This window comes from Manduca sexta, chromosome 21 (genome assembly GCF_014839805.1).
Source record: "Manduca sexta isolate Smith_Timp_Sample1 chromosome 21, JHU_Msex_v1.0, whole genome shotgun sequence".
Lineage (NCBI taxonomy): Eukaryota > Metazoa > Arthropoda > Insecta > Lepidoptera > Sphingidae > Manduca > Manduca sexta.
In genome coordinates, this window is record NC_051135.1 from 8,455,961 (window position 1) to 8,469,518 (window position 13,558).

The 13,558-nt window shown below is 34.2% G+C and overlaps 1 long non-coding RNA gene and 1 other non-coding gene across 2 annotated transcripts; both read left to right on the forward strand.

The window, feature by feature from the left end:
- The first annotated feature begins 727 nt into the window (after positions 1-727).
- LOC115448043 lies at positions 728-3,815 on the forward strand. Its single transcript, XR_005112768.1, has 3 exons — positions 728-860; positions 2,468-2,650; positions 3,661-3,815. It is a non-coding gene; the product is annotated as an uncharacterized LOC115448043 (transcript).
- Positions 3,816-6,728: 2,913 nt separating this feature from the next.
- LOC119190040 lies at positions 6,729-9,800 on the forward strand. Its single transcript, XR_005112744.1, has 3 exons — positions 6,729-6,813; positions 7,844-8,026; positions 8,972-9,800. It is a non-coding gene; the product is annotated as an uncharacterized LOC119190040 (long non-coding RNA).
- Positions 9,801-13,558: the final 3,758 nt, after the last annotated feature.

A 13,558-nucleotide genomic window follows, 5' to 3' on the forward strand; every position in this document is an offset into this window, starting at 1 on the left:
TTGTGTCGACTGGTCAGGGGTAATCAACTTCTCAGTTGAAATTCTGTATGAAGCCCACTCCGCTTGCCATCAGGGTTATTTCATGGTCGGTTACCACTTAGTTGTAAACGTATATGAAAAAATGTTATCATAAATAATGTTATTATCAAATTGGAGCAATTATACAGGATAATTTTGACATTGTTAATAATTAAACAATATACTCATCTATACCTCTGCTAATATTGTATCAAAAAATTAAATGAATGAACGAAGATTTTTACTAAAAATCCCGGTTTGTTTTTCAGATATTTAAAATAATTTTGAGTTAATTGCGAATATGGTATGTCTGACTGAAAGTGTATGAAATGTTCGCATTACAATAATAATTTTTAGTTATGTTTTGCCGGTAGGGTCTCGGAGGGGGGCAAGGTTCGGCTGGATAAGAGTGGTTTATCACGCTTTATTACTAAAATGTTGGATCAATTTAAAATTTCAACTTAAAAATCTCAATTGATAATTCAGGTAAAGATAAACAAATTTTATAGCAATTTATATTTAATATTATTATGGTTGTTATTTTTCTCAATTCTTATTTTAACTTTTTAGTATTCATATTGAAACAACTTGTTTTTATTAATTAATTTAAATAATTGTCTAGCATTACCAAATGTGTTGAACATCTGTTTTGTATTAAATCTATGTGATTTTCCTGTTTCTATGCTATTTGCCGCTTTATATATATAGTTGTGTGGATTTACGATCATTATTAGTTGTAACGTTGTGTGTAGAAGACGCTATGGCTTCATATTTAGCTGTTTTTTTGTTTGTTGCCTTTCTTGGAGCGGTGTATTCAACTCCAGTTGATGAAAAGGAGTTTGGTAAGTTTTTTTTCTTTAGTATTTAAATTTATATTTAATGTTTAACTACTGAATCGTAAAATTTGAGAAAATAATTTACTTCGGAAATAAGTATTAAATTAAAATGAGAATTAAATCAACAGGTATTTTTATCGATAATATAAATCATTAAAAACTTGGGAAGAAACAAAACTAAATACATATTATGCCTACATTCCCGAAGGGGTAGGCAGAGGTGCAAAGCCTACCTACTGTTTGCTTAATGTTTGCCATCTCATGGTGCAATTTATCGAACACATGTATGTCCAAACTCGCGGCTGATACGAAGTAAAAACTCTAATATAATTTTGTCCGACTCGAGATTAGTTCCCGCGACCTCAGCGGTGTCGTACCGCGCATACCATACAACTAAGCCATCGACGCAGTTTCTTAAGTTTGAAGTTTTAATAACATACGTAATACGTTCCCGTATTATTTATGTTTGGAAATTCATCACTATAATATTATTACATACTAAGTAAATGATGTGATGTGCGGCGATAGCCTAGTTGGGTGTGGAACGTATTGCTGAGACGAATGTTCGCAGGTTCAAATCCCAAGGGCACACACCTCTGATTTTTCTAAAAAATCATGTGTGTATTCTTTGTGAATTTATCATTCGCTTTAACGGTGAAGGAAAACATCGTGAGGAAACCTGCACATCTGAGAAGTTCTCTGTAGGAATTTCGAAGGTGTGTGAAGTCTACCAATTCGCACTAGGCCAGCGTGGATAAGATAGGACTAAGGCCTAATCCTTCTCAGTAGTAGAAGCGGTCCGTGCTCAGCAGTGGGCAAGTATATAATACAGGGCTGATATTATTAAGTAAATATGTTTTGAGCTAATCTTACTCTCAGACGTATTATTAATAATGTAATTATTACGTACCTATTCGAGATACGTGCGCGCGCACGTTCGCTATTTACTAATGTTATGATGAGACCATTATCTAAACAAAAAAAAAAACAAACAACATAAATTCCATTGCGTCGTATCCGTAAACAATGAATATTTATTTTAGCATTGTGAAATATTATAGCATACATACCTATACTACATATTATAATATCTACTTATATAACATTAATTTTAGTATAGCATAAAGCCAAAAGAACCAAATTAGATCTTAGTATAAAATATCACATAAAAATGTTAAAATAATAATAAGAATGAAAACTTCGCGGAATTGATAGATCAAGCTCACCGCCCGCGTTGCAGGCAGCGAGCGGGTGCCTGCAGCGCGGGCGTGTGCGGGGCCGCGGGGTGGGCACGGGAATGCTTTTAACGGCCGGCTGTAGTAGTAGGCGTCAGTGAGCGACCGACATGCGCCGGATTTTTATCAATACAAAAGTTAACTAATTTGGCTGAAGGTATTAAAAATAAGCTTGACGAAATTTTAATACGTTCTTGGAAAAAAATATAACTTATGTCAAAAATTAGTGCAATGGATTGTGCTACTGATTCTCAACAAAATAATTTGGGTGTTTTAATATAAGTACTAAAAAAATGTATACCTGTTTATTTACCATTAAACAATATATTCCTAAAAATGTGATATTTATTCTAATAACTAAAATATTTTTTTCCACAGAATGTCCTGAAAACGAAGTGTACTATAAGTGTTCGTTGGAGGTGTGCTTTAAAAAATGTCAGGATATGAGGAGTCCCCCTCCATGTCCATCCATCGCTAGCGGCTGCGTGAAACCATCGTGCGAATGCAAGAGTAATTATCTAAGAAACGACAAGGGTGTGTGTGTGCCCTTGTCAGAATGCTGTAAGTTATAGTTATTATTATAATATTTCTCTCTCTACAGTGGGTCAGTTTGTCACGCTCGTAAAACAAAAAACACATCGTAATGCGTTGACACGTGTGTTTAGACTTTCTCCGGAGCAAACGGCTTTGAGCAACCTTTCCATCCTTTTAGTGCGCATGAGTGACGAGGATATACAGATTTACGAATAATTAATTAAAAAACCAAATGAAGGTTTTTTGAAAATTTTAAAGTATAAAATATTCCTTATTATCGTGTATTTAATAGTGTTAATGGAAAATAAAGACGAGGCGTGATTAAGAAAGAAATGCACGGAATCAACAAATTTAATGGCATTTCATTATTACATTAATGAAACAATATCGAATTGCCAAAAAAATTAAAACAACCAAAGCATATGTGTATATGTGTTATAAATTTCGAATATATAGCTATTAAAAATACTGTTAGCGCGCCATTTTGCTGTGGTCAGGGCCTTAAATGGGTGATTTTCGGCGCGAAACACAAGTGATACCCACTCGTACCTCTTTGTAGTACTTAATAATGTTATTTAAGATTCAAGACGAATGATATTATACCCCCTAATTGCTGATGTCTTGTACTCTCTCTGTGGCCGTCCTGAGCCAGGTCGTGACCCTTTAGAGTCGCCCTCAGCATGGTCACTTAAGGGCTCGCAGTGCCTAAAGCACTCACCCGCAAGACCGGCGTATTTGTATAAGCCGGCCCTGCCAGGCTAAAAAACGTATGGACACATAAAAAAATAAATTATACAAAATCAAAAAGGTTTCAAGCACTTGAAGCTAGACTTTGATAGTTATGAGTATTGCACATACTCGTTTGCGTATATTATGCTGTACTTGACAAGAAACGTGTGTAGTGTGCGTCCGACATTGAACCGTAACGTTTTATACTTTGGGTACAAAATAAAATAGTGGTTTTAAATAATATTTTTTAATAGCAATTATTGTAATATACCTAACAAAACTAACTTATTAATTTTTTTTGCTTACAGGAATTATTGGGGAGCGTTGATCGAAGCACTGAGTATACCCTTCGATCAACAATACTTGTATTGTTGTTCGAAGATTGTACCAATTGAATTGATGATGCTACGACTTTTTTTATTTCGATATATCGTTTGTTAAATAATAATGTTTTTATAATCAATTTTGTTTTATTTATCGTTGCCTTATTCATGCTAGAATTTTATTTATTTTTTTCCTGAAATATATGTCATGTACTCAGCCAATGACATCCTATAAATCAACGCATAATACGAGAAAAAAATAAAAATAATCGGTACATAAAGTTAATGTCAATTGCATTTCCTTGTTTGAATTCATTGGGTTTTTGTGAGTTAATGACTATAATCATATCTGATACCAATCTGGTTTGTGTTTTCTTGGTAATTTCCCTCGTTCTATGATAACTAAGTAATTCTCTATAATTACCTCACTATTGCTCTGTCTGTATATTGCACATAGAAGATACATCTGTTGTACTGTTATCTCTTTATTAACGTTATTGGATTGATTTGAATTCGATTGATGTCGGGCTGTATAATTTGTTTTTCATTGTAATTGTATATTCATTGCTAAAATGATTATTAAACTACATAAGTATTTTTCGTGATTGAAGTCATTTACAAAAATTAATACGCAAAAATGAAACACCTATCACCCCTTCATCATTGAAATGGCAGGCACAGGTAGGGCTGCCATCCATCCCGAATTCCTCAGATTTGTCCTAAATTTGAAGGGCGTCCGGGTTCCGTCCGGCACGGGTCTTTAAAAAGTGTCCGGGTGAAAACATTGTCGGGAAAATCCTTTTTTTTATATAGATAAGCTATAAATAAAAAATTGTCTTCGTAAAAAAATAAATGAATAAAAATTTAAAAATTGTAACGATGGTTTTATTTCTGTTGCCAATTTTTTTTTAGATGCGTCCAGTGTAATACCCTTATTTCAAATAACATGGTAAAAATATTAATCAATACAAATATTATAATATGATAATATTTGTATTATGGTATGATTATGGCAAAAATCCTAGACATTTGGGCAAAATATCGGTCTTTCCCCAAAGAATAGAAAAGACTATTTTGCTACTTAATACTCTCTAGATATATGTTGCAATACAGTCTAAATTATTCACATTTATATACAACTTCGTGTCTTTCATCGCCAAGGGTTGGCAGTGGTTTAAAAGATACATTTCATCTAATTTATATTTCTCGCCAAGAGATAGAGCCTATCTCCTTATAGTATACAAATTACAATACTAGATAACCAGGTGTTATTCTAGAAAACACACAATACATGATGAATGAAACCCGGATCTCTCATTAAACAGACCGAATACGTTGCCATTGAAGTTTATTTTTATTTTTGGTGTAAGTAGGGAAAATTAAATAGGAATAATCTTAATAAAAAAAAAAATAAGAAAGTAAATAATGCAGGTAAAATGTCCAAGGTAAGAAAAACTATTTTTACCATAGAGTACTCACTACAAATAAATATATTTTGTTTAATATGTGTTTTATAAAAATATTCCCTAGAAGCTAAATTTTATTAACTAACAAATTATGTTTAGTTTGTTATATATTTTGTATCCGCCCGGATAGCCACCACCATACACAAGGTGTTAAAACCCGCCATAGTTGTTCACGTGAGTGTGACTCGTTGTATATCCGATTCAAACAGACCGTCGTAATTGGTCGACTGACCAAGGGTAATCAATTTCTCAGTTGAAATTCTGTACGCATTCCACTCCACTTACCATCAGGTGCAGAGGTGTTACTTAGTTGAACCCGTATGAGAAAAAAATGTTACCGTAATTAATGCTGACCCTGTATTACGCTATTTACACAACAGTATTTCTCATTTGCTTGTGTTTTTTATTTATTTATTTTGAGATTTTACAAGAGAGAACACACATTACATTATTTTAACATATAGCAGTATAACGGCAGAAGATAGCTGTGTTTCTCTACTTACAGTAAACTTCAGCATGCATCATAACTTGCATGATATTAGTAAATTTTGAATTTAAAAAGATTATTATTATTATATACTAGCTTTTGCTCGCGGCTTCGCCCGCGTGAAGGAGTTTTCCCGGATAAAAGGCCCGCTATATATTTTCCCGGGATAATAGCCTATAACCTTCCCAGGGTCTCTCTCTATACCAAATTTCGTTTTGTTATACCACATTTTATGTCACGTCCCGTTCCCGTGCGAACAGGATAAAATCCTATGTCCGTCTCCTGGTTCTAAGCTACCTCTCCACCAATTTTCAGCCAAATCGGTTCATCCGTTCTTGAGTTATAAATAGTGTAACTAACACCACTTTCTTTTATATATATAGATTTCCAACGAATACACAATGTAAAGTATAATTTTCACACAATTATAATGATGTTTTTAGTTGTGTTTTGCCGGTTGGGGGTCGGAGGGGGGCGAGGTCCTCTGTTTTTGCAGTTAACGTCGCTAAAATGTTATGTCAATTTAAAAACTTATTTTCATTTATGGATTCCCAATTTTTTTTCATAGAACCCTTTCATATTTTTGCCAGTTCCGGTGGACCTTTTTTTGGTCAATCTGAGAAACTTATTTTATGTTTGAATTGTCAAACTTTTTTTTCTCATAGACCCTTTTCATAATTTTGCTGGTTCCGGTTGAACTTTTTTTTGGTTTCGCAGAAAGAGTGCATTTCAACCAGCCATCGCGGGCCGGGTCTGGACAGTTATGTTGGGGTCACCGTGCCTCTTAAGACCCGTACCAATATTATCTGCCTACACTGATAGGTGAAGTCAAGATAACATTTTAGTACCTTACTATTAATCCAGAAAAAAACTGGACCCTATTTTTTGGTCACACCAAATTAGACCTCCGTCAACTCTCCCGTGGACCCCTGGGGGTCCACCTGGACCACTTTGGGAATCAATGGTCTAGCAGTACCAAATGTGTTGAACATCTGTGTGCATTAAGATCGCTGTTTTCCTTTTTCCATGCTTTATGCCGTTATATATATAGTTGTGTTCATTTACGATTATTATTATTTATAACATTGTGTGTAGAAAAAACTATGGCTTCGTATTTAGCTGTTTTCTTGTTTGTTGCCTTTATCGCATTGGTATATTCAACTCCAGTTGATGATAAGGAATTTGGTAAGGTTTCTTTTAAATTTGGTAGTTAAATATTTATTTAATTAACTACTGAATGGTAAATGTAAGTAAATAATTTATTGGAATATAATTATTAAACTAAAATGTCAATTTAATGAATAGGTATTTTTATCAGTACCATAATTCAATAAAAAGTGCGGAAAAAACGAATATATACCACAACTTTATCTTTAAAGGGGTAGCCAAATGTGTAAAACCGTGGCAACCCCTTTTTTCGTCAAATGTATATCAATCCCATGGTGCGATATGGGATACATATTTCAAACTCGTGACTGATCACATTGCGCGACTTGGGATTCGATCCCAGAACCTCAACGGTGTCGTACCGCGCATATAATACAACTACACCAACGATTTTACTTTAAGTTTGGAGTTTTAATAATATACCTATGTAATACGTGCCCGTATTTCTACGTTTGCATAGTCATCACTATAATATTATAACATACTCAGTAAGTATGTTTGAGCTATCTAACCTTGCTCAAAGATTATTTATTCGACACGCACGCGCGCACGATTTCAATTTAATAATGTTATGGTGAGATCAATATCCAAACAAAAAAAAAACTAACAATATAAATTCGATTGCGTCGTGTCAGTATATGTAAATATGTTTTTCTAATTTAACCTTAAGGCTTCTGGAATATTATGCTATACCTACTACGATAATATCTACCTTTATACCTGTTTATTTACCATTAAACAATATATTGCTAAAAACAAAATTACTGCTGTGCTAAGCTGAAAAGCGGTATCTCAAAAAAAATCAAAATTTTGATTTTTAAGACGTCAGATAGCTTAAAGAAATACCCATCCAACTTACCTAAATAACGGTATCTTGTTTAGAACTTGTTAAAAAAACCTTAAAAGATTTTCTCTATATCAGTTTTACTTACAAAACTATATTTACAAAACTTCGATTATCTCGAAATAAGGTTTCCTTGACAAACTGCTTTTGCGCTTAGCACGGTAGATTACTTGTATTTGTCAAATGAAATAAGTTCTTCCGCAGACTGTCCAGAAAACGAACTGTACTATAAATGTTCCGCGGTGTTATGTTTTAAAACATGTGAGGATGTTCGGAATCCCCCTCCATGTGCATCCATCGCTAGTGACTGCGTGATGCCGTCGTGTGAATGCAAAATGGATTTTTTAAGAAACGACAAGGGTGTGTGTGTGCCGTCTTCAGAATGCTGTAAGTTATAGTTAATATTTCTCTCTGTACAGTGTGTTACTTCGCCGTGGCCGTTTATAAAAGAATAACACCGTAGCGCGTTGGCGCGTGTGTTAAACCCCTTTCCGGAGCAAACGGCCTTGAGCAATCGTTCCATACTTTTACTGCGCATGAATGACGAGGATTTACAGATTTAAGAATAATTTCTTTAAAAAAACAATTTTTGGTTTTTGGAAAATTTTAAACTACCAAAATAATCTTAACATTGCCTATTAAAACGAGGCGTACTTTAGGAGGAAATGCGCGGAATCTATAATTTTAGTGGCATTTCATTATTAAATGAATGAAACAGTATCCACTTTATAAAAAAAATTAAACACGTTTCGAATACATTACTTTTAAAAAAGGACCTTAACAGTGTAATAACACTGTTAATAATGAATAATAATTCATAATCTCTCGACGAAGGCGTTTAGATGGGTCGATTGTTTCACAACGAAACACGAGTGAAACCCACACGTACTTATTTGTAGTACTTAATAATGTTACTTGAGGGCCAAGACGACTGATTAACAGCATCAAAAAATCTCAAATACTTCCTGAATTTTGATAGTTATGAGGTAACGCACCTACTCGTTTGCGTATGTTATGCCGTACTTTACAAAAAAAACGTGTACACTGTACAGTGTGCGTCCGACATTGAACCAACACGTTATATACTTTGGGCATAAAATAAAATAATGATTGTTAAATAATATTTTTTTAATATTAATTATTGTAAAGTCCACGCACGAGGTGGACAGATGACCTCATAAAAGTTGCAGGAAGTCGCTGGATGCGGGCCGCTTACAATAGGTCGATCTGGAAATCTTTGTTGGAGGCCCATGTTCAGCAGTAGACATTCTGCGGCTGATGATGATTGTAAAGTTACCTAACAAAACTGACATATGTTATTTTTATTTACAGAAACTACTGGGGGCGTCAATCAAAATACTGACTATACCAATTTAATCGATAATGCTCCGACTTTTTCATTTCGACATATCGCTGGTTAAGGAATATTTTTATAAGTACTTTTGTTTTCATTATCATTGCCTGATTAATTTTATGTCTGAATTTTTGTCACGTACTCAGACAATGACATATTATAATAAATTAAAAATGCATAATACCAGAAAGGATAAATACTATTGGGAGCATGAAGTTCACTTCAATCATAGAAAAGGTCTGACATCCCTGATTATATTTGTAAAATGAAATGGTGCATTACAAAGAAGAATTGTGGTGCTGGAGTTGTGTCCGAAGCGCCGATAGATGACGCTACTTTTCGTAGAACCGTCTATTCTTTCCCCAGGCTGAACACAATTGAATACAGAAAAATAAACACGAAACACCAATTGAAAGTCTTTTTGGACCAAGCAGCTTGAACTTTACATCGTATTTTTTTTACAAAATTCAACATGCAAACGTGCATATTTGGGGCTTTAATATTTGGGGGTTATTCATAAAGAGCCAGTAACGATGGTATTTAAATTGCTTCATGAATAGAGAAAGGACATGAGCGGATGGAGTGGACGTTTCCTTATTAACTTTGCAGTTCTCTACTTTTTGCGTTACAATTTAATCTTAGCATTACAACTCTGCGATGAAGTTTATTTATAATTGATTTTATTTCGTCTTTGTTAATTTAAAACGTCTGAAATTGTAACATAGATTCTTGTAATCCACACACACACAACATCACGCATTTATCCCCGAAGGGGTATGCAGAGGCGCAATCAGGTCACCCACTTTTCGTCAAGTGTGTTCCGTCCCATAATGTGACAGGAGGCGAGCCTATCCCCATATCGGGCACAAATTCCAGACTCCGGGCTAATACTCAGTAGAAAAACCCAAATATTTGCCCAACGCGAGAATCGAACCCAGGACTTCAAAGCGCTGTTATACCGCGTATGCGGTACAACTACGCCACTGAGGTAAATACTTCTTATAATCCAAAAAAGATTTATAACCCGACTTTGAAAAATTAAAACATATTATCCGTTCAAATTCCAGACTTTACGCTGATACTGATCACTGTCCCACCCGGGGTTCGAACCCGAAACCTCAGCACTGCCGTCGAACTGTAATACTACTATGCCACCGAGGCAGTCATGAATTAAAATAGACATCTAAATAACAGTGTAAAGCCCTCGTATCCAGAATATACTATCACCTCTATTGTTCACATTACTTGAGCTCGACGTCATTTGCATAAGTAAAGGTGAAATTGGGGAACAATGCGGATGCGGCCATTATTTTCGTTAGTAAACGACACCTTGGCATTTTAGTTTATTGCTTTTAATTCATTGTTATCTAGACTAGAAGTCTGGTAGGTTTCAAAGGTCTCAAGATGCCTTTGTTATCTTGAAGGATTTACATAAAATTGGCGAGGTGCGATTACGAGGTAAGAATTGAGACGAAGTGATTAACTGTTAAGCTTTGGTCAAATAGCGGAAGGAGGGCGGGGGGGGGGGGAGGTGAACAGGACGCTGGGCAGTTGTAATGTATTTTAATATAAAACATAATATAAAGCTGTCGACGCTCGCTTCCATTGAATCGAGCGCCAGCGTCGCGTCGCCGTCCGATGTTTGACAAAGCCATTTGTCAAATATAATCTGGACCAATAAATTAAACATCGAGACACTCTATCAACATAAAAACCTTTTCTGCTGTGCAATATAAACACTTTGACAGTTAAAGTGTTGTCAGTTAAGGTTATGTATTTGACGTTTTACCGGCAACACTTGTTTTATATTTTTAAATAAAAAATCGTATTTTTTTTTTTTGCATAAATAAAAAAAGTTGTAATTAATCTTTATAATTTAGTTGTATACTATGGAGACATAATTTAAATAAAGACTTAGGTAATTGTCGGTTACATATTAAATGGGTTAGACAAGTAGAACACGAGTGTTAGCAAAGAGCGTTTATTCGCGACTAACAGCCATTTTAAATAAAGGATCCCAATCTCAATTTCAATCTTCAATCTTCAATTCCGAGAATGAACCAATCAAAATAACTCATTTGTAAACATGTCAAAAACACCTCTATTCCTATTTGTCTATTTTTAAGATAGATCGAAAAAAGCAAATAGGATCGTTTATCGAAAATTGCAGTAAACACATATTTTACTTACTAGCTGGTGGTAATATAATACATTTTTATAAAACTAGTTTTTGCTCTCGGCTCCGCCCGCCTAATAAAGGTTTTCCTAGGTATATTTTCGCGGGATTAAATTGTAAAATTAAACCTTTAGAAATACGGTGAAAACTGCCTTCAATTCCAAGCAATAGATATGCGTGATGTGTGTACAAACAGACAGACAGACAAATATTTTAAAAACTGTTGCTTTGTTTTCTGTTATTCTAAAGACCTCCCATAGTACTAATATTTTTTCATCAATATCTACAATATACAGACATAGAACCGTTACAATTATATAGAGATATATCAACTAGGTACTTATAATACATTCGTCACTCACACACACATCAACGACCGTAACTTTAAACACGACATTTTATGTGTGTGTCTTAAACAATAGAAATCAGTGATTGCAGCCGTGACCTTACCAAGAGGCCCAAATGAAGAGCAGTGCTAGCTTGATTAGCCAGCATAATATGCGTAGATGAAGCGTTTTTGTGAAAAATAAGTATATTTTTTCTCAGTGGTAGAGAAGGCCCATGCCCAACAGTAGGACAGTATATAATACAGGGCTGATATTATAAGTATATTTTATATGTTATTTTTTCTCTTGTATTTTAGGGGCTTTTGGTGACATTTCCACCATGCCAGCCTTAACGCATCGTGAACATTATCCTCTAATCTTAATAACAAATGAAATTATATAAAAGTATAGCAGCTTCAGGATGTAGTTCCGACAAAATACCTTGGTAATTTCCAACAATAATTTGTTACAAATTATGTACTTAGTATATACAAAGAAGAAGAATATTTTATTACAAAAACTGTTCTCTTCATTCTTTTCTTCTTTAAACTGACAGTTGCAAAAGACCACGTCTGCGCGGCGCCTAATTGACATCTTACATATCAAATCAGGCAGAATTCGTTCCTAATCAATTATTTACGTTACCTTCCTCGACTCCATCCTCAAGACAAACAATGGAACTTGTGTAAACGCGCTATCGAGTGCGTGCTACAACGCCTAAATAAAGATTTTGTATTGTTATTTGGTTAGGCGCCCCTTATTTTCCTTCAAGTTCAATGAACTTTGTGTGTGTTCTCAGCTTATACACTTTTCTTTTAAACTAATATTTATTGTAGCTATTTTATGTCTTACTGTCCAAAGAATTACCTAAAGGAATTTTACAAGGAATTATTCCGTAAGTGCTCTTGATTTTGAATTTTATTACTAGTAAATGATTGAATGTAATAAAAAATGCAATAAATTATGATTTAAATTTATTCTTATTTCGAAAGTTGATCATAAAGGCAGACTGAAGTAAAGCAGTAAATGCAAATTTTACGTACAAATCCATGAAATAAAATAGTTTTTATAGTTCACATAGCATGGACTTATTACTTCCTATTCTTGTAAAATCTACTTAAACTTTTATTTTCTCTTTGATAACTATTGCATGATATGACGAATGATTTAAGTGATAACTCCACTTAATTTTATACTTGGTTTAATACTTGGTGGAGTGTAACACTTTACGTACCCTTGAAGAGGATAAAATGCATAGTATTATGTACAGTCAACTATAAAAGTAGGGAGGTAGGTAAACTCGTGGTGTATATTCATTTAAGTAAAAGGGTTTAGAAGAACTAAAATATAATCAGTGCATTTGTATTTTTTTCAGTAACGTCAACAAATAACGCATTTTTAAATTTTGGTAATTAAAAACTAGTGGTGTATATTGATTTATTTAATACAAAGGGTCTAGAGAAAGTAAAATATAATCAGTTTTAACGTTCCCTTCAACATTCCAACAGTAATTTCCCAAGTCATTTGTCAGATAGTAGCTATAATATATATCAGATGACGTCTCCCGACGCTCGTACGTCTTACATCCTGACTGTGTTTGTCAAGTGAAATGAAGAGCGTCGCATTCTTGTCCCTACCGTTGGATGTTATGCATTTGTTTATGTCAACAACACCCACAACTTGGAATTTATTACTCTACCAAGAATATAAAGTTGGAAAACGTATCTTGATAAGGAAATAAATGTATGTAGGGATGAGGGGCAAATAAAAGAAGGAATCCTATTGAAAATCTTTACTTTTGACCACTTAATTTTTAATTACACGGTTGCCGTAGCCGCCATTGCTCGCGAGAGAGCGAGAAAACACTTTCACCTTTCTCTTATGCACCGAAAATCAGATATGCGTACGAAAACATTTTATTATAATTCTCTTAAAATACGATCAGATATTATTCCCCAAATCTATACTAACAAAATAAACACTTTTTCTGGTGTAATGATTTCTTTTGTATTGGACCAGTCCCCCCGTGACCTTGAAGGCTGCAAAGTCTTCAAAACGTCGGG